Here is a 23190-nt window from a genome sequence, read left to right on the forward strand (position 1 = left end):
CCCCCAAGGAGAATCCAAAAGTGCAGGCTGCAGTGTCAGTCCAACAAACCAGTTCTAGCATCTCTACCAGGAGCAGGTCTTTTGTGAAGCGAATGGGTCTTAATTGCCCATTCAAGACCAAGCTGCCCCCAAAATGCAAAATGCAAAAAATACTTTGCATTACAACAGAGGACAATATGTTGTCGCTGAGAAAATTCATCCCATGCCCCCAGCTACTGTGAGGATTGCAGGTAAAACCAGATTAGGGATGTTGGAGAAATCCTCCACGGATCTATTGAATCCGGCCCCCCAAAGTCTGTGGAGGATCAGATCTCCTACGTTTTCTTCCAGCGTGAAGTCCTCGCCGGCGGATCATCCGTGCCTCCGGCTCCGAAGACCCAGTGATACGGCCGCCATGGCCATATCGCCGGACTGCGGACGCAAATGGCGTCTGCTACGCCATTTGCATCCCTGCTCTCTAACGTGATAGGCTACGTAAATCTTTACGTAGCCTATCATGGTAAAGGGACCACTTCTCCTAAGCAAACTAATTGCTTTTCTGTCCCTTTTCCAGCTCTGCAATATTCAATATCTTTTGAAGTGTGGCGACCAGAACTAAGCAAGTGGCAATAAGGATGAACATTTACAAAAACTGCCAAAATAAAATCTAAAACTGCTATTCTCTGCAGGAGGTTATATATCACACTGCTATTGGACTAACAGCTGCAGGCATCTCAGCAATGCAGTAAGGAATCTGACTGTAACTGTCAATATTTACCATAAACTAGAATAGATGGAACATGAGAATGCCGCAGAAAAGCCGCAGGGCCTTTGAAGATACGTTTGATGTGTGGAAGTGCAAGTATAACACAAAAACAAGACACTGTTTACATGCATCTCCTAGGCCCAGTTTATCCATACAGAGACATGGCCAACTGCTCACAATGCAGCTGCATGGAGGCTGAGACCCAACATAGTTTCAGCAATTCTTATCACAAACCCAAAACATGAGGGGATATTTTGTGCTGTAGTGAGAAATATCCCAAACCGTGTGGGAAACCGTTTCACATGAAGTGTTGGGATGTGTTCTAGGGCACCCTCAGTTCATGTAGGCAACGTTTAGGCTGAATAGGCCTGAACCAGCATCGCATGTAAGTGAAGTCTACACTGTAGAACATTTCCCCACAGCCCTCAGCAAAGGACAAGAATACTTCGTATTTATATTTACTATCCACTGCCTTAGAACCTATTGGACAAAGGGTGTTATACAAATGTTTAAATGAATAAATAAAAAATTATTTGGCAGGCACGCGGAGTTTCCTCAGCAGACAAATGGATGTAAAAAGACTTCTGAAGGCAGACATTTTGTAAACCACTGCTTTAGTGGTTTGGAGTTTTTGAAACACTTGTCAAGGGGTTTTGCAAGTGTGGTAGATGCTGATTTTATAAGACATGTCAAAGTTTGCAAGCATTGGGATTAACAGTTTTCCATTTGACAATAACATAGCTGACTCATGAATAAAATATACATCCTTCCAAGTCCAATTAGGTTTGTTTTTGTCCACCATTTCATATGGATATTTGGAAATCAAAGTGCATTGCTGGCTTGTAGAAAGCACCTTTGAATAAAATGTATTCTATAGGTTATCCCTTTGTATACAATGTTTGACTTGGATCACTCTGAAGTCTTTGAAGTTGTTAATTTTCTGTCTGTTTCATTCAACGTTTTGCTTGGATGCCAGCGATAGTTATGTGTTTTGCCATGGTGTTGTATTTTATGGTGGTTCGGTATTTACACTAAGAAATGTTTAATGCATTCATTTGGAAGGTAGCTGCATTTTTTAAAGGCAGCATTTGAGCTCCATCTATTATTTTGTGGTTATTCTTTTTGTGAATGCCTTTTCAAGATCAGGCTTTAATAGAAAGAGATGGTAGGAGTCTTCCTTTTCTGATCTCCTTTTCTTTCTATATACAGATGTAAGATGTTAAATCAGAGGAGATAAATGGACAAAGAGAGAGAGGGAGAGAGAGGGGGGGAAGTGAGGTTCATTTGTTCATGTATAGAATTAAAAAAATCAATAACATGTTAATAACAAAAAATCATTCAGTTTTTTGGAGGGCTAAATGATTTGATGTGGTTTATGGGTTGGACCAATTTTTTTTCTCCCTATGAAAAACAAAATGTTGAGTTTACTATTACTTAGGGCTAGCTGAAAGTGTAGAGTCAGGGCTGGCGTCAAGGGTAGGCATGGTTGGGAATCTGCTGAGGGCCCAGAAGCCAGGAGAGGCTGACTGACTGACAAGAGTCCCCTGGACTTGCTCCTCTTCACCATGGCAACCTGCTTGTTCTCCTGCCTCTCGCTCTGGCCCAGACAGCGGTGGTGGAGAGAAGGAGGAGCAGTGGATGCCATGGCCTACTTGCTCACTGGTTCTCTGCTTGTCAAGCAAGCAAGTGGTAGCAATAATAAGAAAGAGGGTGAGGAGTGATAGCAGCTGGTAGCAATGGTGGTGAGAAGGTAGACTCACTGAGGGAGGGGGCATTGAGGGTGCTTTGCCCAAGGACCTTCAGAAACCTGGAACCAGCACTGTTTATGGTCTTCGAGTGGAGGTGACTGGAAAGCTGTAACATTTGAATTTGCTTACCAGGTAGATTGGTAATTCCAGCCCTAGTGGCCACCAGGAACGGGCAATGTGACATGGCCAATCCACAGAGGAAGTAACTTTCAAATGTTATTATGCATCTCACCCCCGAAGCTGCCAATCTTCATCTGAATATGTCTTGAACAACCTACAGATGGCAGCTGTAATGTTTGCTTATGTCCCGGCTTTCAAAAAAAGCAAAACTGCTTTGTAAACAGCTATCATAGAGCATATTTTTCAAACGCAGACCCACCAAAAGGAAAGAAATGCAAAAAAACTTAAATTTTGGGTACTAAATAAAGTCTCCACCAAATTTCACCTGACCTGAAATTGGAGATGAATTTGGGGTCCTGCTCAGGTGAAGTGTTTCTATTAATTTCAAGCAAATGAATAGAGACTTTCAAAAGACTTTTGATAAAATGAATGGCATTTCTCAGACTGGGTTTGTTGGATTTTGTACATCTTGAGGGTTAATTGGTCTTTAAAATAGGAGAAATCTTACTATATTCCTCTCAAGGGCTGGAATGATTCACCCTCCCACAGTTTCTTCCAGAGGACTCATAACTGGTTTGCCATCTCTCCTAACACTGGTGTGAGAGAAGAGAATCAAACTGCATCTTGTTCACTGCATATATCCTTTTTCATTTCATGTACATTCCAAATTTCTTATGAGAAATGTACTGAGTTGGATCCAGAGTTGTGCTCAGGAGAGTTCTGCTTACACTGGAGAAATACAAATATACCGGAGAAATATAAATATACTGGAGAAATATACTGGGGACAAGATAGCATTTTTTGCCGATTCCTCTTTCCCACTACAACCCTTGTGCTCCCTGAAAAATATATTTGGAAGGTTGGGGGACCATCTTGAACAGCATTGGCAGCTGCAGGTAAAAGAGAGGGGGATCTACAGAAACCACAGTGCACCTTCATCCAGCAGGAAGCCTCCACTGGATCCTGGTTCCTTCTATAATTTGAAGTAGCCCTTCCATTCACAGAGGGGCATGCCTGGATCCTTTATCATTAAATCCTAAATCCCTCAAGGCACCTCACATAACAGATTAACATCTTTTCAAACTGGGATGCCCATGCAAATCCTCATATAGTTCATGCAGAATTTTGCTCGATTGGATCTATTTTTATTTCCTAATCTTTTTTCGTAAAATATATGCACCCCAATCCAGAGGAGGTGACGCAGGCCTTCTCTGGATCAAAAACTCCATGCAGATTACTGTCAAGGGGATCTATATCCCCATCTACATTCTAGTGTAGCTATTCACCCACAAGCATGACTAGAGCTCGACTGGATGTTAGAACATTATTTTTTTTTTTTGGATTGAGGCTGATGGTGAGAATGAGGTTGAACATACTGGAAAGTGTGGCCTGTTCTTATTGGTGTGTTTTTAATGCAAGATGTTTTTGGCACATGGGTGGTAAATCGGGTATAAAGTTTTAATTAAATTCATCTGTTTTTAATTCCTTCCTGTAATTTGTTATGTCTGTTCCCTCTCGTGCACACAAATGTATGCCCCCTCTTGAGTTTGAGTAGGGTGCTGTTTAAATTATGCTGTGTTTTGGGGTGTTGTTTTTTTTTTAATGGCTGAATGTTTCTGCCAAGGAGAGGAAGGACACTCATTTGTTCCATTATATATTGTTCCTAGAATAGCCCCGTTTGTGCCCCAAGAGGGCTGTTTTGTGATGTATGGCTTTACATTTAATAGTCTTGTCTACTTTTATTTACTTGTTTGATGTTAAGATATGAAAATGTGTGTGAAGGGTGGAAGGCCAAGCTGTTTAATTTTCAGTTAGCATGCTGGATTTAGTGGCTGTCGCTGGGATTGCTTACTGCCTTATATGCCTTCAACATTTGCTAGGAACGTTCCAGAGGCACTACTGCAGCTCAGCCTAAACATTGGTATGGGCAGATGTTGAGCTGACACCTTGGTTCCATCTGGTTCTGGATCTAGTTAATCTACTGTGCTTGGAAAGAAGCAGTGCAAGTGATGTCTTGCTCAGGAAAGGCTGGGTGAACAAGACAAAGCAACAGCAGCAGCAACAACATCTGTATAGCGCTTTCTAGTGTTCGGAGAGCTTCATATGCATTGTTACAACAAGCCTGTAAGGGAGCCTTCCTCAACCTTGTGCCCTCCAGATGTGTTGGAGATCAGGTCCCCAATGCTGGCTGGAGTGATGGGGATTGTAGTCCAACACATCCGGAGCAGCACCCAGCTGGGGAAGGCTTCCTTACAAGCTTGTTATAAGGATTGCAACTGGATCATGCATGTGAAGCACTCTGAATACGCGAGCGCTATACGAATGCTTTCTTCCTGATGGATGGATGGTTCTTCCAGCCTACACTGCCCACCTTCTGTAAAGTAATTCATTATTATTTTCCCCCCATATTGCAGGCGAAGGGACTGAGGCTGAGAGACAGTGGCTTGTTTGGTTTTAATTTTGTGAACCGCCCAGAGAGCTTCGGCTATTGGGCGGTATAGAAATGAAATAAATAAATAAATTGTCAAAGACCATCTAGTGCAGGGGTGAGGAAACTTTTTTCTATGAAAAGCTGTTGACCCATGGGAAAAGTCAGTTCTCTTTCTCTCCCCCCCCCACATGCACGTATGCACAGCAGAAGAGAAAATAATTCCCAAAGGTATGGTTCAGAGAGCAACATGTCTGCAGATGCTGAGAGCTGCATGAAGTTAGGCAGAGAGCTACATGCAGATGCAGTTCTTAGGCAAAAGGTTCCTCACCTCTGGTTGAGTGAGTACACAGCAGGGATGAAATTCAAACCAGGAATGTCCTGATTATTAGGGCTGTGCACCACTTTGTCCCGAGGCCTGAACCCCAAGTCGAAGAGGGCTGCTTCGGGCCACTTTGTCCCCCTTCTGAGGTGAAGTGGAGGGGGCACAAAGCGGCCCGGAGCGGGTCAGGGGCTTGGTGTGCTTTGGCCCCCGGCCCAGCCCCCCCAGTGCCTCCAGTCCAGGTTCTTACCTGAGCCACCTTCTCCTCGCTGCCACCGCCCTGCCACCGCCCGCCTCCTGAGGCCTGGATGTGAGGCGACTCTTCTTCCAGAGAGTCGCTGCCATTTTTAAAATGGCAACTTCCTGGAACTTCCAGGAGGTTGCCATTTTAAAAATGGTGACTCCTTGGAAGAAGAGTTGCCACGCATCCAGGCCTCAGGAGTAGGGGTGCACGAAAGCCACTTACCTGGTCTCGCAGCTTGCTTCGTGGTGGGGGGGAGGCGCTTCGCTGCTCCCCCTGAAATTCAGGCCGGGGGGGAGAGGCTTCCCTCCTCGCCCGGCCAAAATTCAGGCCAGGGGGAGGCTTTCCGCCTCGCCCGGCCGAAGTTCAGGCCGGGGAGGAGGCGCTTCGCCTCGCCCGGCCGCGAAATAAAAAGTAAAAAAAAAAAAAAAAAACGCCCCCGTGATAGGCTACGTGACGATTTACATAGCCTATCACGGCTAGATCTGCAAAGTCAGCCGTGATAGGCTACATTAATCATCACGTAGCCTATCACGGGTGACTTAAAAAAAAAAAAAGTGCGTACGCAAATGGCGGCCCCCATAGGGAGCTGCCATTCTCGTTCCTTATTTGGTCGCTGTAGTCTACGTAAATCTTTACGTAGACTACGGCGAAAATAAGGGCAACGCAAATAGCGTTGCCCTTATTTTCGCCGTAGTCTACGTAATCTTTACGTAGACTACAGCAACCAAATAAGGACCGCGAATGGCGGCTCCCTATGGGGGCCGCCATTAGCCGTACGTGCTTTTTTTTTTTAAGTCACCTGTGATAGGCTATGTGACGATTTACGTAGCCTATCACGGCTGACTTTGCAGATCACGGGGGCGTTTTTTTTTTTTTACTTTTCTTTGAACGGCGGCGGCGGCAGCCGGTCGAAAGACCGGCTGCCACCCCTGCCCCTGTTGAAGACCTGCCGAACCGCCGCCTGGAGGGACATTCAGGAAAGGTAAGTCCCATCCCGGGGGTGGGGCGGGGGGCGGGGGGGCGGAGAATTTCTCCCCGAAACTAATTCGGGGGGCCGAATACATTGGCACTCGGCCCGCCAAAGTTTCGGGGAGAAATTCTCCCCCATCCCTACCAGGAGGCGGTGAAGATGGTGACGAAGATGGCAGCAGCAGTTGGTGGCAGCAGAGGAGGAGGTGGCCCAGGTAAGGAGCTGGGGGTTGCGTGGGGGCATTGGGGGGTGCAACCTGGTTCGGGTTCGGGGCCAAGGCAGGTTGGGAGCCCCCCAAATCTGCCCGAGCCGGATTGGGCCTGCCTCGGAACCTGCAAAGTGGCTTCCGACTTGGATCAGGTTCCCCCTGCACAGCCCTACTGATTATAGTTCAGGCTCATAGCCACTATACTACCAAGCAAGCCTTCCTGGAGTGGAAGTAGGGTTGTACGGACTGTGTAAAATCCACTCCGTCTGGGTTTCATGGATTGTCAGATGCCTTTCCTTCCGCCATCTGCCCACAGATGGATGTGGATATATTTTTTTAGTCATGTGGGAAAACACGGAAATAATTACATAAATATTTATGTAAGTATTTACATAAGTATTTACATAATTTACCTCAGTATGTAACATTTAGTGTATTGTCCCCCATTCCATTCAACGTTTCCTCAGCAGAAACTTATGTATTTTTCTATGGATTTATATGTGTAAATTTCAGGATAGTAAAAAAATTATCCAAAAGTCCACGGACTCTACATGGCCTGAGGGGTTCTCTCCACAGCGGATTCTGCAGGTCAGATTCTTAGAAATCTGAGCTCATTTTAATCCATCTCGAATTTCGCCAGCATCCCCAGGTGGAAGTTCTATAGAGGGACAGGGAAAGGAGAAACATGTCAAGCAGCCACCATACTACAATCCCTGGGCTGGTGTGATGCATTTGGCTTGATGGGGCCTTAAGTTGTACAGGCTTGATGTATCAGAATCTTATCATGTAACAATTGTTGTGCTTGTTCAATTATGGTAGGGATGTACGAAAGTCACTTACCTTTTCAAAGGGTGACATTCGTGGTGGGGGACAGGTGCTCCGTCCCTCCCCCGAAATTCTGGCTGGGGGGGAGGTGCTCCATCCCTCCTCCTCCGAATCCTGGCTGGCTGACCTCGTAAATGGCGGCGGCCGTAGCCGCCGCCATTTTTGTCCCTGCAGTCAGCCATGATAGGCTACATAAATGTTTACATAGCCTATCACGGCTGATATAAAAGAAAAAAAAATGCACGTACGCAAATGGCGGCGCCCATGGGTGCCGCCATTTGCATTCCTTATTTTGGCACGTCTTAGTCTACGTAAACATTTACGTAGACTAAGATGGCGAAAATAAGGGGAACGCAAATAGCATAGACGCTACGCTATTTGCATTCCCCTTATTTTCGCCGTCTTAGTCTACGTAAATGTTTACGTAGACTAAGACGTGCCCAAATAAGGAATGCAAATGGGCGCCCATGGGCGCCGCCATTTGTGTATGTGCTTTTTTTTCCCCCCCAAAGTCAGCCGTGATAGGCTACGTAAGGATTTACGTAGCCTATCACGGTGTTTTTTGAAAATCTAGCCGAGATAGGCTACGTAAATCTTTACGTAGCCTATCACGTTTGTTGTTGTTGTTGTTTTTTTACTGGGAAATGGTGGCAGCGGCAGCCGGTCGGAAGACCAGCCGCCGCCGCCACCACCGCCGAATCGCCGCTGGGAGCCGCCAGCGCCAGGGACATTCGACAAAGGTAAGCCCCATTCCGGGGTGGGGTGGGGTGGTGGTGGACCATTTCTCCACCAATTTCGGGGGGCCAAATGCATTGGCATTCGGCCTCCCGGAGATTTGTGGAGAAATTCTCCGACATCCCTAGTAGGGATGGGGGAGAATTTCTCCCCGAAACTTCGGGGGGGCCGAGCGCCAATGCATTCGGTCCTCCGAAGGTTGTTCGGGAGAACTTGCTATTTGGCTTGCCCTTATTTTCGCCGTAGTCTATGTAAATCTTTACGTAGACTACAGGGACCAAATAAGGAACGCGAATGGCGGCTCCCTATGGGGGCCGCCATTATCCGTACGCACTTTTTTTTTTTTTCAAAGTCACCTGTGATAGGCTACGTGACGATTAACGTAGCCTATCACGGCTGACTTTGCAGATCTAGCCATGATAGGCTACGTAAATCATTACGTAGCCTATCACCGGGCTTTTTTTTTTTCACTTTTCTTTTGAAGTTCGCGGCTGGGGAGACGGGGCGCTTCTCCCTGGCCTGAATTTCGGCTGGGCAAGGTGGGAAGCCTCCCCCCCAGCCTGAATTTCGGCCGGGCGAGGCGGGAAGCCTCCCCCCCCGGCCTGAACTTCGGGGGGAGAAGCGAAGCGCCTCCCCCCCACCGCGAAGCAAGCTGCGACACCAGGTAAGTGACTTTCGTACATCCCTACTAATAACTGTTGGGGCACATTACGCATGCCATATACCACTTTTCTATCATTATTTCCCACTTTTATTCTGTATTATCCGAAATACAGGTGTCATTGTGTGTACTACGAGTTATAAATGTGCAAGAGGGATATAGCGTCACCATGATGGGCTCGTATCAATATGATACGAGGTGGTCCTAGTTTTTCCCACATTCATTTTTTTAAAAAAAATCTCTAGTTCCCTTTGTACCAAATATGGAGGACTTTGTAAATTTGGGGAAAAATTTTCATCAAAACCAAACTGGAACAAAATTCTTGCCCATCCCATGATGTTGTGTCCTATGCATTTCCTGCACAGCACTGATCAAGGGCAGAATCCTATATGAACTCTTTTTCTAACTAGAAAAAATCCCGTATTAGTGCACTTCAGGCCTGGTAAAAAGTACTAGTGTAGATCTAGCCCAGATTCATCCATCCAGGTCAAGGGCTATGCAGGGTTAGCTCTTAAAAATCTGGGTTTGAATCCCTGTGTGTTCATCCACATTAGTGCTGAATTAGGGTTGCCACCACTTTTTTCTAACAGGCTCCTCATCTTTAACAGCTGTAGGGCAGACAGGCACATCATGTTCCTCTCCATGCAAGTAATAAATGCACCTATTGAAGCTGGCTGGTGCAGATGGCTGAAAATTTCATCTCAGTTTGTTTTTGCTAAGAATTTACCAAAGTTTGCAAAGTTCTTCATATTTAGGAGAGAAAGAACTTGAGATTTTAAAAATTTCAAATGCAAGAGAAAGCAAAACTGACAGATTCACTCATCTCTGTTAACGTTCACTATTCTTTTGTATTCCTGCCTGCTTTGGGAGAGCATTTCTGGAATTGTGCGTGTGTGTGTGTGTGTGTGTGTGCGTGTGACAAAACTGACTACAGAAGGGATGACTCTTATCTCCCTAGCGGGGAAGAGGGCTAGTGGAGTTTGAATGTAGCCAGCAATGGAGAAAGAAGAAATATGAGTTTTGTGTTCGGCTGGCAAGAAGGAGCAAGGATATGGGGGACAACTGAAAGACTGCTATTTTGAAAGCGATGCTACTCTAAAGACTAGTACTTTCTTGTCTGGGTGTGTGCCTGATGTACATAAACAGACATTACAGAAACACCCACCTCTCCAGTATTCTCTCCTCACGAGGGAACTAACCTTGTAAAAAGGTTCCCTTGAAACCTGTTCCCCGCTTGGGGAAGTGGGGTGAGCAAAACATCCCTGTTCTTGCTGTGTCATCGCTGCTCTATCCCTCTATTAACTCCTAATATTAGGAGGTGCTATTGAGAAAGATGTGCGTTCAGCTAATCGGAATGCTTTCAGAGATGTGAGGTTTTGTCCAACTAGGTTTTGGATTTGCATTTTTATAGCCAACTGATGCAATCCAGAGAAAGCTCTCATGCCTTCGCTCCATCGATTCCAGTGGAATGCACACACAACTCTCTTGTGCTGGATTGTGCCCAACAAGTAAGAGGATATATATATACAGAAAGAGTGCATTGCTGTGCAGCAGTTTCTGTGTGCACTCAAGCACATTCCCGACTGGGATTAACCTTTTTTTATGTGCGCCTGGATTTTACCTAGAGAGAAAATGTGAGACAAGCTGCTTATACATACCACTTAGGATTGATTATCTTACACAGAGAAACTAAATCATTTTTACCAGAGCCGAAGAACAATGTTCACCAATAATCTTTTCTACGGTGGTTTTATCACTGCATCGCACTCCGATCTCAGTTATCCAGGCTCATATGGGAGAAAGATAGCTTAAGAAAACCCAGAGTTGGCTACATGCGATGGGAAGAAAAGGAATGAAGACGAAGCTCTTTGGTATCAGGAGGTCCCTACCTGGCCCAGAGCAGAACTCAGCTACAAACTGGCTAATGAGGACTGATCTGCAAATTAGAAATATTTTAGGCCCTGCTTTTCTTTTCTGAAAGACACACACATACCACAGAACATCTCTACACCAGCCTAAAATCCCAAATTTAAAATGGGGCTTTCTGCTTTCGTTGGATGCAGGATCATGACGGACTCCCTTTACGTGTGCTTCCTTCCCCCTCCTTTTCCCCCTTATCTGAGTCTTCCATATGTTTCATTAAACAGCTGCAAGATGGTGCTGTGGTCCAGCTCCTCTTATTGTGGCTTTTCCTCTTTTCACGGAGGGAACTCAAGCAGAACTCAAGCACGTTAATTTGATAGCTCATTATCTCCAATCTTTTTTTAAAAAATTGAATAAATGTCATTTAGTGCGGGAGACACCCTGGAGGTTGACAACGTCATCTAAAGGTCCCATAAACTTCCATGAGTAACCAGTCTCAATAGCAGGATAAAAGCTCTGTGTGAAGAAGCTCACAGTGGCAAACAAAAAGTAAAGAACTAATTTTAAAACCATAATTTAGGGATGTCAGAGAATTTTGCCATGAATCTCAGGGAGGCCGAATGCCAGCGCATTCGGCCCCCCAAAATCGGTGGCGGATTGGTCTGCCCCCCCTGCCCCCCCGGGACGGGACTTACCTTGGGTTAATCTTCCTGGCGGCGGCGGCTTCGGCAGAGGTTCGGTGGCGGTTTGGCAGCAGCGGCTGCGGTGGCCGGTCTTCCGATCGGCTGCTGCCGCCACCATTTCCAGTTAAAAAAAAAACGTGATAGGCTTCGTAAAGATTTACGTAGCCTATCACGGCTAGATTTTTAAAAAACACCATGATAGGCTACGTAAATGTTTACGTAGCCTATCACGGCTGATTTAAAAGAAAAAAAACGCGTGTACACAAATGTCCAGAATTTCGGCCGGAGGGACAGGGCGCCTCCCCCCCGGCCAGAATTTTGGCGGGGAGGGATGGGGCGCCTCCCACCCTGCCCAGAATTTCGGGGGGAGGGACGGAGCGCCTCCCCCCACCGCAAAGCAAGCTGCAGGATAAGGTAAGGGACTTTCGTCCATCCCTACCCGTAACAGGGCTTTGATCAAAGATTTTCACTGAAAGATCTGTGCCAGGATATTTCTCCAGTAAGAATAGGCCTGAACGAACTGAGGCCCTTGGGCTAACTACAGTTCCCTCCCCAGTTATTTGTGTCCTCCCTAAATTGCTTGCAGCCTTTTCCCACATCTTTGTGGAAATATCAAGAGCCTGGTGTAGTACATCCAAAATGGGGTGGGAGTCGGAGAATGCCTGTCTCACTGTACCTCCACTGCTGTTCTTCCTGTCCCTGGATGTATGAAATTGTCTCACCATTTCATCTGGGGTCATTTGCGGCGGCAGGGAAGTGCTCCGTTCCTCCCCCCGAAATTCTCCCTGACCGGCTCCACTCTGTGGCGACTCCACGGAGCCGCCAGCCATGGCTGCCCGCAGCTGGACATCTGGCCGCTGGGCTGCGCAGGGATGCAAATGGCGGCCACCATAGCTGCTGCCATTTGCGGCCCTGTCTTTTGCCATGATAGGCTACATATATATCTACGTAGCCTATCACGGCCTCCGCAGGGACGCAAATGGTGTCCCTGCGTTAGCTGTGATAGGCTACATAAATACTTAGGTAGCCTATCACGGCCATTCGAAAGGAGGTGAATGGCAGCCGCAGATGCGGTTGCCATTCAAGGAGCACCGGAACGGCCAACAAAGGTAGGCTCTGTTCTGGGCCCATTTCACGGGGTGGTGGGGCGGGTGGCTTCATTCCGCCATGGATTCCGGGGGGCCAAATGTGCTGGCATTCGGCCTCCCTGGAATCTGTGGTGAAATTCTCCAACATCCCTACCCTGGATTCAATGGTACATTGGCAGCAGTTTGTCCAGTGAGCAGTAGAAAAGTACGAATCAGGCTACATCTGGTCCATGCCATTTTTCCATGTATTCCATCCAATTTCTGCCTCATTCTGTTTTTAATATGTTTCTAATTCTGTTTTTAAGAACACTTTTTTAAATGCACAAAATGTTGCCTTTATTTTTGGGTGCCGCTTTCCCTAGCGTCTGCATTTTGTAAATATTTTGCATGCATCATTCCCTATGGTACTCATTTTTGCATGCAGCATTCCCAGATACATGCCTTTTTGTATGCAGTGTTGAAGCTAAGTGCTGCTTTGCGAAATTCAGAGAAGTGCAGAATCTGAAGCATAACTGTGTTCTGATCCACATATTAGTCTGGGAAGTGACCAAATCAGGTCAGTTTGCTTAAAAATGCAGTCCAAAGAAAGTTCTCCAGCCTCTCTAGCCTGTAGCAGCCATGCTGCTGCATGCATGACCCTTCCTTGCCTGTGTGATTGCTACAAGCATGGAAGTGTTTATGCTGTTGCTGCTGAATTTGGCAGGAGAAACAGGACAAGAAGAAAGACTGAAGGAAGGGGCAACAAGGAGAATTGAGAGATGGGGTGTACAATGCTATGGGGTACGGGGAGAAACATGGGTAATATGGGGTGTAGAAGCAGGGAAACACTGGTAACAGAGAGAAGGAAGTGTACTCTGGAGCTGAAAAGGGATAAAGAGGGATTACTTAGAGATGGAGTGCAGTTCTGAGGTGGCACAGAGAGAGACGGGGGGGAAGAGTGGGTGTGACGCTCCTGCCCTGGGTTCTACCTTCTCCAGCTTTCACCTGATGAAATGGAGGAGAACCCCACCCCCCCAGGGTGGCTGCCTCCACTGGGTCAGTTGTCCTCAGTGGCACACACACAGCTTCAGCCCCCTTTACTCTCTGGGTTAAAGACACAACCCATATGCCTAATTGGTTCCCTCTACCCCAATACAGGAGAAGTAACAAGGAAATAGGTTTTCTAATGATAGCACAGTAAGATAAATGAACACATGGGATTTTGTATTAATAAAACAAATAAAAAAATATTAAACACAAGATGAATTATATATTATTAATCCATCTATGCTTGGTCTTAACCCACCTATCTACTCTACCCCTTCTAAATCCTGTTCCCCAAAAGCCCACTCACTAGATGTAGCTTCCGCAATCCCTAGGGCCCTATCTGACTTCTACCTGTCAGTTTATTCTTTATATAACCTCAGAATCCTCACACATGACAAGCCTCTCCCACCTTTCCCTCCCTCCCTAACACTCTGCTAACTCTACCTTACCTGGGTCACATTTAATAATGCAAACACATTAGTATAACAGGCACATGTTACAGTGGGCATTATGGGATACAGAGAGAGGTGGAAGGGAGAATGGGCATTATGGGATACAGAGAGAGTGACAGCATCTCACGGAGTGAAATCAGAAAAGGAGGGTTCATAGAGAGAGGGGTTCAGACAGACCTGTGGTGGAGCAGAGAGGGGTGGTACAGGGTACAGATAAAGGGCTCCTTCTCACAGAGCTTTTATCCTGCTTTTGAGATCGCTCCATCACGGAAGTTTGCAGGCTCTTTAGATGACGCTGTGGGCATCCAAGGCATCTCCTGCACTAAATGCCCTTTGTTCTGTTTTTAAATAGATCGCAGCTATCAAATTACCCCGTTGTGTTCCGCTTCAGTTCCCTCCATGAAAAAGGAAAAGTGGCAAGAAGAGGAGTGAGATCAATGAAAGATCATGGAAGACTCAGATATGGGGAGAAGGAGGGGGAAGAGGAAGGGGGGAAGGGAAGCGGGTAAAAAAGGGAGTCATCGTGATCTTGCATTTAAAACAGAAGCAGAAAGCCCCGTTTTAAGCGCAGGATTTTAGGCTGATGTAGAGATGCTCCAAAATGAGGTTCACAGAGAAAGAGTTAACAAGAAAACAGTCAAATTGTAATAAAAAATTCCTTACCATGGTTAATGTAGTGATGCAGTATTCTTAAGTTAGCAGAAATGCAAAAGTGCTCAGAGTGATTGGTGTGCCGTTGAGTTTAGGGATGCATGAGAATCCCGTTTTCATTCATTTTAACTTGAATTTTCCCCATTCGCAAGGCTGAATGCAAATTGGATCACAGTTTTCAAAAAACGTTTGTACATTTATGAGCTCGTATTTGCAAAATGTGTATTTTAGAAAAACGCTCACTTTAAAAAAGCACTTAGAAAAATACAATTTCACCCTTTAGTCTGGGGGGAAAGTGCACATTTTGGGTGCACACTTTCAAAAAATGCCCACCGAAATTTCCCCATTACACTTTCCCCATTTGAATGAAAAGAAAACGGACTGCAATTGAAAATGAGAGTGAGCATGGCAGGCTGGGGCAGGCTGGGAGTTGTAGGAATTTTTTTCTGTCTAAACATGCATAGGATTGCACCTTGAATGTCTGACTGATTATTTGAGAAGGACTTGTGGCTTTCTTCCTCTGTCAATTTTGTCCCAGGTAGGCACTACAATGGTACTTTCCCCTAACTGTTTTGCCATTGCCAAAAGAACGCTACCTTTTATCCTGCAGTGCCATTTCCTCACATTAGACTCAACTTATTCCTAACTGGCTGTTGCAAGCTTGTAAAGAGGCACTCATCTGGTCACCTCTAGGTAGGAATGTATGAGAAATTAGTTTCAGTTCATTTTTGATCAGGATCTGCCCAGTTTGCACCTTCTGGACCAAAGCATGGACTCAGATGCAAACTGCAGTCGAAGTCCATACATTTCTGACCTTACAATGTGATTTGCGGACCGAAAAGAATGTGTTTGACAGCATGCGTAGATTTGAGAAATGTGCATGGAAAAATGCATACTTTTGAAAAATGCACACAAATGTGCTTTAATCAGTGGGGGAGGAATGTGTACATTTCAAAGACATGCACAATTGATAAGTTCATTTGGAAACATGTGCACAAAAATAAGCACAGATTTCCATGCAACCCCCCCCCCCCAAAAAAAACAAAGCTCGCAATCAGATATGGACTCAAGAAATTCTGGAAAGAAAGCCCTATGAAGAAAGATTGAAAGAACTGGGCATGTTTAGCCTTGAGAAGAGAAGACTGAGGGGAAATATGAGAGTGCTGTTCAAGTACTTGAAAGGTTGTCACAGAGAGAAAGGCCAGGATCTCTTCTCAATCATTCCAGAGTGCAGGACACAGAATAATGGGCTCTAGTTACAGGAAGCCAGATTCCGGCTGAACATCAGGAAAACCTTCCTGACTGTGAGAGCAATATGATAATGGAACCAACTACCTAAGGCGGTAGTGGGCTCTCCCACACTGGAGGCATTCAAGAAGAGGCTGGACAGCCACCTGTCAGGGGTGCTCTGACTTGGATTCCTGCATAGAGCAGGGGGTTGGACTTGATGGTCTTGTAGGCCCCTTCCAACCCTACTATTCTATGATTCTATGATTCTATGAGTCAGAACAAGCTTCAAGATGGAATTTGAAGAATTTTGGCAAGCTCGAGTTTTGCTGATTCACACATCCCTACCTCTAGGTGACTAGTCAGAAAAACAAGTTTATTATTATTTTAGGCTAACAATGTGCCACAACTAAATGATAGAATCATAGAGGTGAAAGGGATCTAGAAGGCCATATAGACCAGCCTCTTGCTGATGCAAGAAATTGACCACTACAGCATCCGTGATAGGTGGCCATCCCAGCTTGGCTTTAAAACTATACAGTAGAGATGTTGGTGGAGTTCTCATGAGCCATAGCTTGGCAAAGATGTTCAGGGGCTCAGTAAAGCCTGTCTCAAAGGAGGGGCAGGCTTTACAAGCCCTCGAATTATTTTCCAGCTTGGATTGAAATTGGAACTGGAAATAAATGCTGGCTTCCCTTCTGCCAGCCTTCCCCACCCTGGCGCCCTCCAAATGCTGTTGGACTACAATGCCCATCAGCTCCAGCCAACAAGGCCAGTGATCAGGGATGATGGTAGTTGGAGTCTAACAACAACTGGAGGGCACCGGGTTGGGGAAGACTGGGCTAGGTTATTGCTTCTCTTGAACTAGCCTCTTCGTTAGCTACCTGCCCACCATGTGGGGTGAGAAGCAATTTCCCACAGCTGCATAGGTGAGCCAGGTGGCTGGTTGCAAAAGTATGCACTGAAAATAGCATCCTTCCTGATGGCTTAAGGATGCAGGAAACGTGCATCTGTGAAAATACAAGGCTGTATTTTCCCAAGCTAAACTTTCCCGAGTTTTTCCATTTGTAGCTCAGATGGGCTTACGTTGTTACACAGGATGATGTCAGGGCTGGACTTGTGTGTGTGTGTGTGTGTCTTTTCTTTATATGGGCCAGCATTTAAGCTCAACAATTTACAGACTCTTGCTGGCTGTGGTCCAGTAAAAGCTATCATTGTATCTATTTCTTTCCCATAGATCTCACCTTTGGGATCAATGACTGGTTTCTCCCAAACCAGTTCAAGCTTAGCTTGCTTGACCCTGATAAGTGCTTTTTAAGTGCTTTGCTTGATGGATCCCCCCACCCCCTCAACAATGCATTATGGGATTCTCCCTGGCCCTTGAGAGGGAATTGTCAGCCTCTCTTTCAAGACCCTGTAACGCATCATCCAGATTACCTGTATTCAGGGCATGAACCAGCCACAGTGAATAGCTGCACAATATTGGGCAGAATCCACTGGGGAAGTTTAAATCAATGGAGAATACACATCCAACTCTTTTTAAAAAACAAACAAAAATCCAGGATGGAACCCACCTTAACTAAGGCCCAGTCTACACATTCTAGCTCTGTATGGGGTTTTTCTTTACATAAAAGTAAGCACAGGGGGCCTGATCCGGATTGGAACCATAGCACATGGAGAGGGGAGGTTTAATCCTTCCCTCCCCGGCCACTCCTTCCCAAACAGCCCATGTGTGGCTGTTAGCAAGATTGTTTTTAAACCTCCCATTGACGCCAATGGGAGGTGGTTGTTTTTTTCACCCTTGCTAATTGGAAGAGGTTGTGAGTTGGGTGGGAAAGGAAGGGCCCTTGGGAAAGATTCCCTGGGGGGGGCATCCTGCACATGCTTCTGGCACTCCACTGCCCCCCACCTATAGTTTCTCTCCCTACAGCATTCTGACTCCCCTCTTCCCTACTACCACCACCACCACAGTACTTGCTCTCCCCTTCATGCTCTCCTATTTACCAGAGAGTGGCCCCTCTTCTCTCTCTCTCTCTTCACTTTTAGAAGAGTCCAGATGCACTGCAGAGCAAAGCTTCAGTCGCGCCCAGAATCTTGATTCCCCCCCCCCGAGTGCTTCTGGGCCCGTGCGGCTCTCGAGAGAAAGGGGGTGCTGGCCATGACTGCAGCTTCCTCTGTAGAGTGCCCAACCTCTTCTAAAAGTTCAAAGAAAGAGACAGAAATGGGGCCCCTGCATGGTAAGGGAGAAAGTGAGTGGGAGAAGAGGAAACACTGGGCGAGAGAGAGAAAAGGGAGGGGAGGGAGGGAGAGAGAGAAAAGGGGAGGGAGGGAGAGAGAGAAAAGGGGAAGGAGGGAGAGAGAGAAAAGGGGAGGGATGGAGAGAGAGAGAGAGAGAGAGAGAGAGAGCATGTACACCAGTGGTGGTTGGGGGGAAGGGAACCACATCCATTTTTTTTAAGTTGTGTGTGGCAACTGCATTTGGGGGTCTCTGGGCTGGACATGTGCCTGGCGGTCCAGCTGTAGTGGTGCCAATGTTAAGTAGCGAGCGTTAAGAGAGCCAGCGTGGTGTAGTGGCAAGAGTGTTGGACTAGGATCTGGGAGATCTGGGTTCTAGTCCCGACTCAACCATGGAAGCTCACTGGGTGACTTTGGGCCAGTCACAGACTCTCAGCCCAACCCACCTCACAGGGTTGTTGTTGTGAGGATAAAATGGAGAGGAGGAGGATCATGTAAGCTGCCTTGGGTTCCTTGCAAGAGGAAAAAAGGCGGGGTATAAATGCAGTAAATAAAATAAATAATAAGTAAAGAAAAACCCCATTTGAAGCTGCATGCTAGATATTAAATGCAATGTGTAGTTTGTCCGGGAATCACCGCAGAGCAGCGTTGGCCAAAGAGGATTCCGGGGGGAGGGAGGGATCGCCTCCCCCCGTGGGCAGATTCCCCCCCGGAACAACAGGTAGGGGATCCTCCCATCCCTATTTGTCCCTAAAGCCCAAAGTGGACATTGCAAAGAATCACATGGGTGTTCCTTCTCCCCAGGAAAGTGTCGTTATAAAACGAAATGGAAGTGACATTATTGTGTTAATGTTTCCGCACCTCGCACTCCTCCTGCTTCTTTGGTTGCCACATCAGGGGGCAGGTAAATGCTCAGGGAGGTCTCTTTCCCATCACAGGCTACCCTTTTAAATGGGCCGGGGGGTTGGGGGGCAGGGATTCAGCCTGGGACATGCATGCATGCCAAACATGTGCCCGACTGCTGATCGCCGGCCCCTCCCCAACAAAATGCACACAAGCCAGAAAATACCATGTGTGTAAGAATAACTGAGGTTTACAGTGATTTTATTCATAGCACCATTCGGCGGAAACCGAAGTGTATGACCTTAATTTTACATGAGGTTGAACTCCCAGCCTTCAGGCATGTATTATAACAGCGAACAACATGATGACTCTAATGGTTATGTTGCAATCATCGGCTTAAGTCTTGCAGAGAACAGACTCATGGGTTGACATTCCATTGTTAGCACTTCAGCTTCAACTTTTTGTTCTGAAACAAATTCCACCGTAGTGTACCGCACCTGATACGTATTTACAACATTCCTGGAACAGTCTCATTAATAACCACTTTAAAACTCTCTCTGGATTCGGTAAATGTAGTTTAATAATAATAACATGGTTATTATGTCAGTCATGGTTGACAGAGTGAATTTATGGTTGAGCTGGAACCCTTTTGCATTAGGCTCCTAGGCTCCCGGGAATACCAGGAAACCACAAAACCTTCCCCAAGTTGGTTTAGATATCGGATTTAGCTGAGCAGTGTGCAAACTGTCATGTAGCTATACAGCTCCCTATCGGCTGTAGACATGCTGAGAGATCCAAGAGCTGCTTCTGATATAGCATGGAATAAATTACCATCAATCATTTGGCTTCAGGTCTTCAGTTCCACAGTAGCTTTGGGGTAATGCGTTGTTCAAGAAATTGATCACTTTTGAGGCTGCAATTCTAAACTCACTTACTGGAAAGTAAGGGACAAATCAGACATTACTTTGAATGTGTGAGTAACAGCAAAGACCCTTCTTTTTAAAATTATTCTACAGTAGGCTCAGGGTCCGTGATCCAGAATGGGACCCTTGTGTGGGGAACAAGGGAGCTTTTAAGACCTGGATTGGTCCCTCTTCGCCCATTCTAGAATAAAGATGGAAAAAGAAATAGCTGCTAGATACATATTTAAAGTAATGTCTATTTAGTTCCTAAGCCCCACTGATTTCAATGGGACTTACTTTTGAATAACTGTGCATACGGTTGTGCTGTGCATCCTTTAAAGTTGCAACCCCAAACATACTTACTAGGGTGTAGACCCCATGGAACACAGTGGGACTTACTTCTGAGTAAACATGCTTAGGATCACACTGTAAATCTGACTGCCATTAGGAATAGGTTGGGTTTGCTTTTCAGAGAGATGTCAAGAGAAATGGTGGAAGCTGTGCAAATCGAGCTCCATAGTTTTGCAAATTTCTTTCGTAAGTTTCATTTCATTTCTTACATTTCTATACTGTCCAATAGCTGAGGCTTTCTGGGTGGTTTACAAAGTTTAAAACCTTAAAAATACAATATTACACATAGTATAAAAACCACGTACATGCAAACATATGGACAGACAGTGCACGCACACACGCACGCAGAAAGAATTTTTAACAGCCATAAGAATATCCAGGACCTGATTAAAACTTTATCATATACTCCCAAATACCCTATGCTGAGGGTAGAGGAAGGTCTTAACCTGACCCGAAAGGATAACAATGTTGGTGCCAGGTGGGCCTTGTTGGGGGGGCATTCCATAATTGTGGGGCCACCACTGAAAAGACCCTCTCCCTTGTTTCCACCTTCTGAGCCTCCCTCACATTGAGGTGAGCCTCAGATGATGAATGTAGGAAATGGGTAGGTTCATCCCGGGATTGCCATGGTATCACCAATCCAAAGGGGTCTAGTTAATTCTGAAAAAATGTGGATTGAAGCTTAACGGGATTTCCAGGAGTTGATTAATCAACTATTTAGAGCAAGTGTGTCACAGCTCAAATAGATTAGAGGGTCACATTTCCTGGGCAAATACTCGGGGATCGCAGCTGAAAAAAACCATAAATTCCAGCTGAAGTAGATAGCAAAATATCGATTTGGCATCAATGACAAGGCAATCCTATATTATGCATACTCAGAAGCCACATTGAACTCAGAAGTAAATCCAGCTATATTCAGCGTAGCTCATCATTTCCAGGACTGCAGCAGCCTTCAGTACTAAAACTGGAAAAAAAACTAGAGATGGTTCCTGTACCATTGACAAGTCATCTATTTGAAAATATTGATAGCATCTATACAGTAACAAAAAGATAAGATGAATATGCTACATTCACCGCACTTTTCTGTGGGATGAAAGGAAATGCATGAATCAGCCCCTCTGCCTATTGAGGGCTGTAAGGTCTGCCTGTTCTGTTATGTATGCTTTTCTATTGTTAAATTTAACCAGGTAAGATAGGTTTAACAGTATGCCAGAGAATGAGTGAAAGGTGGGAGGGGACAGTATGTGTCTGAGGATTCTGCGGTTATATGGCTGACAGTTAATTAGTCAGATAGGGTTTAGGGACTGAAGAAGAAACATCTAGGTAGTGGCACTTGTGTGTGGGATTTTAGGAGGGTAGAGTCGGTAGGGACATTAGGAACAAGCATTGACTAATAATAATAACTTGCAACTTTTCATGTTTTAAATAAATCTTTATTTGGTTTTAAAAATCCAAAATCCCACATGTTGATTGATTTTATGCTTCCATTATTCAATCTGTTTCCTGGTTACTTCTCCTGTAGTGGGTTGAGAGAACCAGTTGAGTATATTGGGTTTCTCTGGAATCCACAGAGGGCAAAAGGGCAGAAGCTTGTAGGACAGTGGGTACAGCTGTCCCAAAGTGAAAGCAGGCATTTCCTGAGGGGTTTGTCCCTCAGTTTCAGAGGTGGAGGCTGGGGAAAAGGTGGAACAGAGGCAGGTACACTCAAAGGCATCCTCTCCCCAGCCTTGAGGATGCTTCTATGGTTTGTATGGAATACGATAAGGGTCATGGCTGACATTTGGTGGTTCTAATGGAGGACGTGATGAAGACCCCAGGCATTAGAAAGCTCTGTTTTAGAATGCAGGTGCAACTATCTTCTTTATTAGAAAATCAAATTTCTAATGTGTTTCCTGCCCTCCTATTTTGGTGTTGTTGTTCCACAGCTTATCTTAGGATTCTCAATGGCACTTAGCAGAACTGCCAAAGAATTGAAACTAGAGCAGATACTCTTTTTAAATGCTGTGTGATAAAATGCTAAAAGATCATAAATAAGCTGGCCTATATCATATGGATCATGGTGATTTCTTTCCGTTCAGCTGCAGAACATTGGTCTACTGCTTAATGCATGGTGATAGAGGGAGAGCGCATATCCTAGTAAGTCCTAATGACCAGTAGGATGTTCTGTGTCATTGACACCCTAAGCATTAATCGCCTGGAAGTACTCAAGAGTTCATTTTTGCTCTTGGAAGAAGCTTGCAATACAAACGGAATCTAAGGTTATCCACATCCGACAGCAACCGAGCCCATCGTGAATGAAGAAAGAGAGCCCATTGGCCCGAAAGAGCTCACCAGCTGCCTCATGTATAAATGAGGACTCTTGTGTTGTGTTCTGAGTACATGGTATTTTCAAATAAATAGACAAAAGGAGATGCACAGAAAGGACAAATGTCTCCAGTAAGAAATTGCTCAATGGGAGGAAAATATGTTCATTTTGTAGCCAGATTCAGGGTTTGCTACGTGGTTACAAAGAAGCTTGTTAATGCTGCTTTAGTTTCAGTTCTTTCTTTCTATGACGGAGATTGAGTATTTATCTATCTATCTATCTATCTATCTATCTATCTATTCTCAAGCCCTTCTCTCCCCACAGCTACCTCATGGCTGCAGTCTTTGGGCCCTTTAACTTTTAGTCTTCCTGGGAGGTTTCTTTAGCATCCAAAGGCTTTTAGTCATGTGAGCTGATCAAGATGCTAACCTCTAAGACTCAACTTACCTAGAGTGTCCTCAGTCCCCCTTTCCTCCCTGTATAAAGCGCCGTGTATCTCCACAGTCATCCATCACCTAAATCGTTTTGTCTCAAGTGAGCGAGCTCTTATAGGCAAAT

General features: G+C 45.6%; 1 protein-coding gene across 4 annotated transcripts in view; it reads left to right on the top strand.

Annotated features, from left to right (window-relative positions):
- SEMA3D (semaphorin 3D) overlaps window positions 1–23190 on the top strand; it is a 281441-nt gene that overhangs the window by 63186 nt on the left and 195065 nt on the right. The window lies entirely within an intron of this gene.

Source organism: Heloderma suspectum, chromosome 7 (genome assembly GCF_057233095.1).
Source record: "Heloderma suspectum isolate Gila_16-S chromosome 7, 16-S_ref, whole genome shotgun sequence".
Classification (NCBI taxonomy): domain Eukaryota; kingdom Metazoa; phylum Chordata; class Lepidosauria; order Squamata; family Helodermatidae; genus Heloderma; species Heloderma suspectum.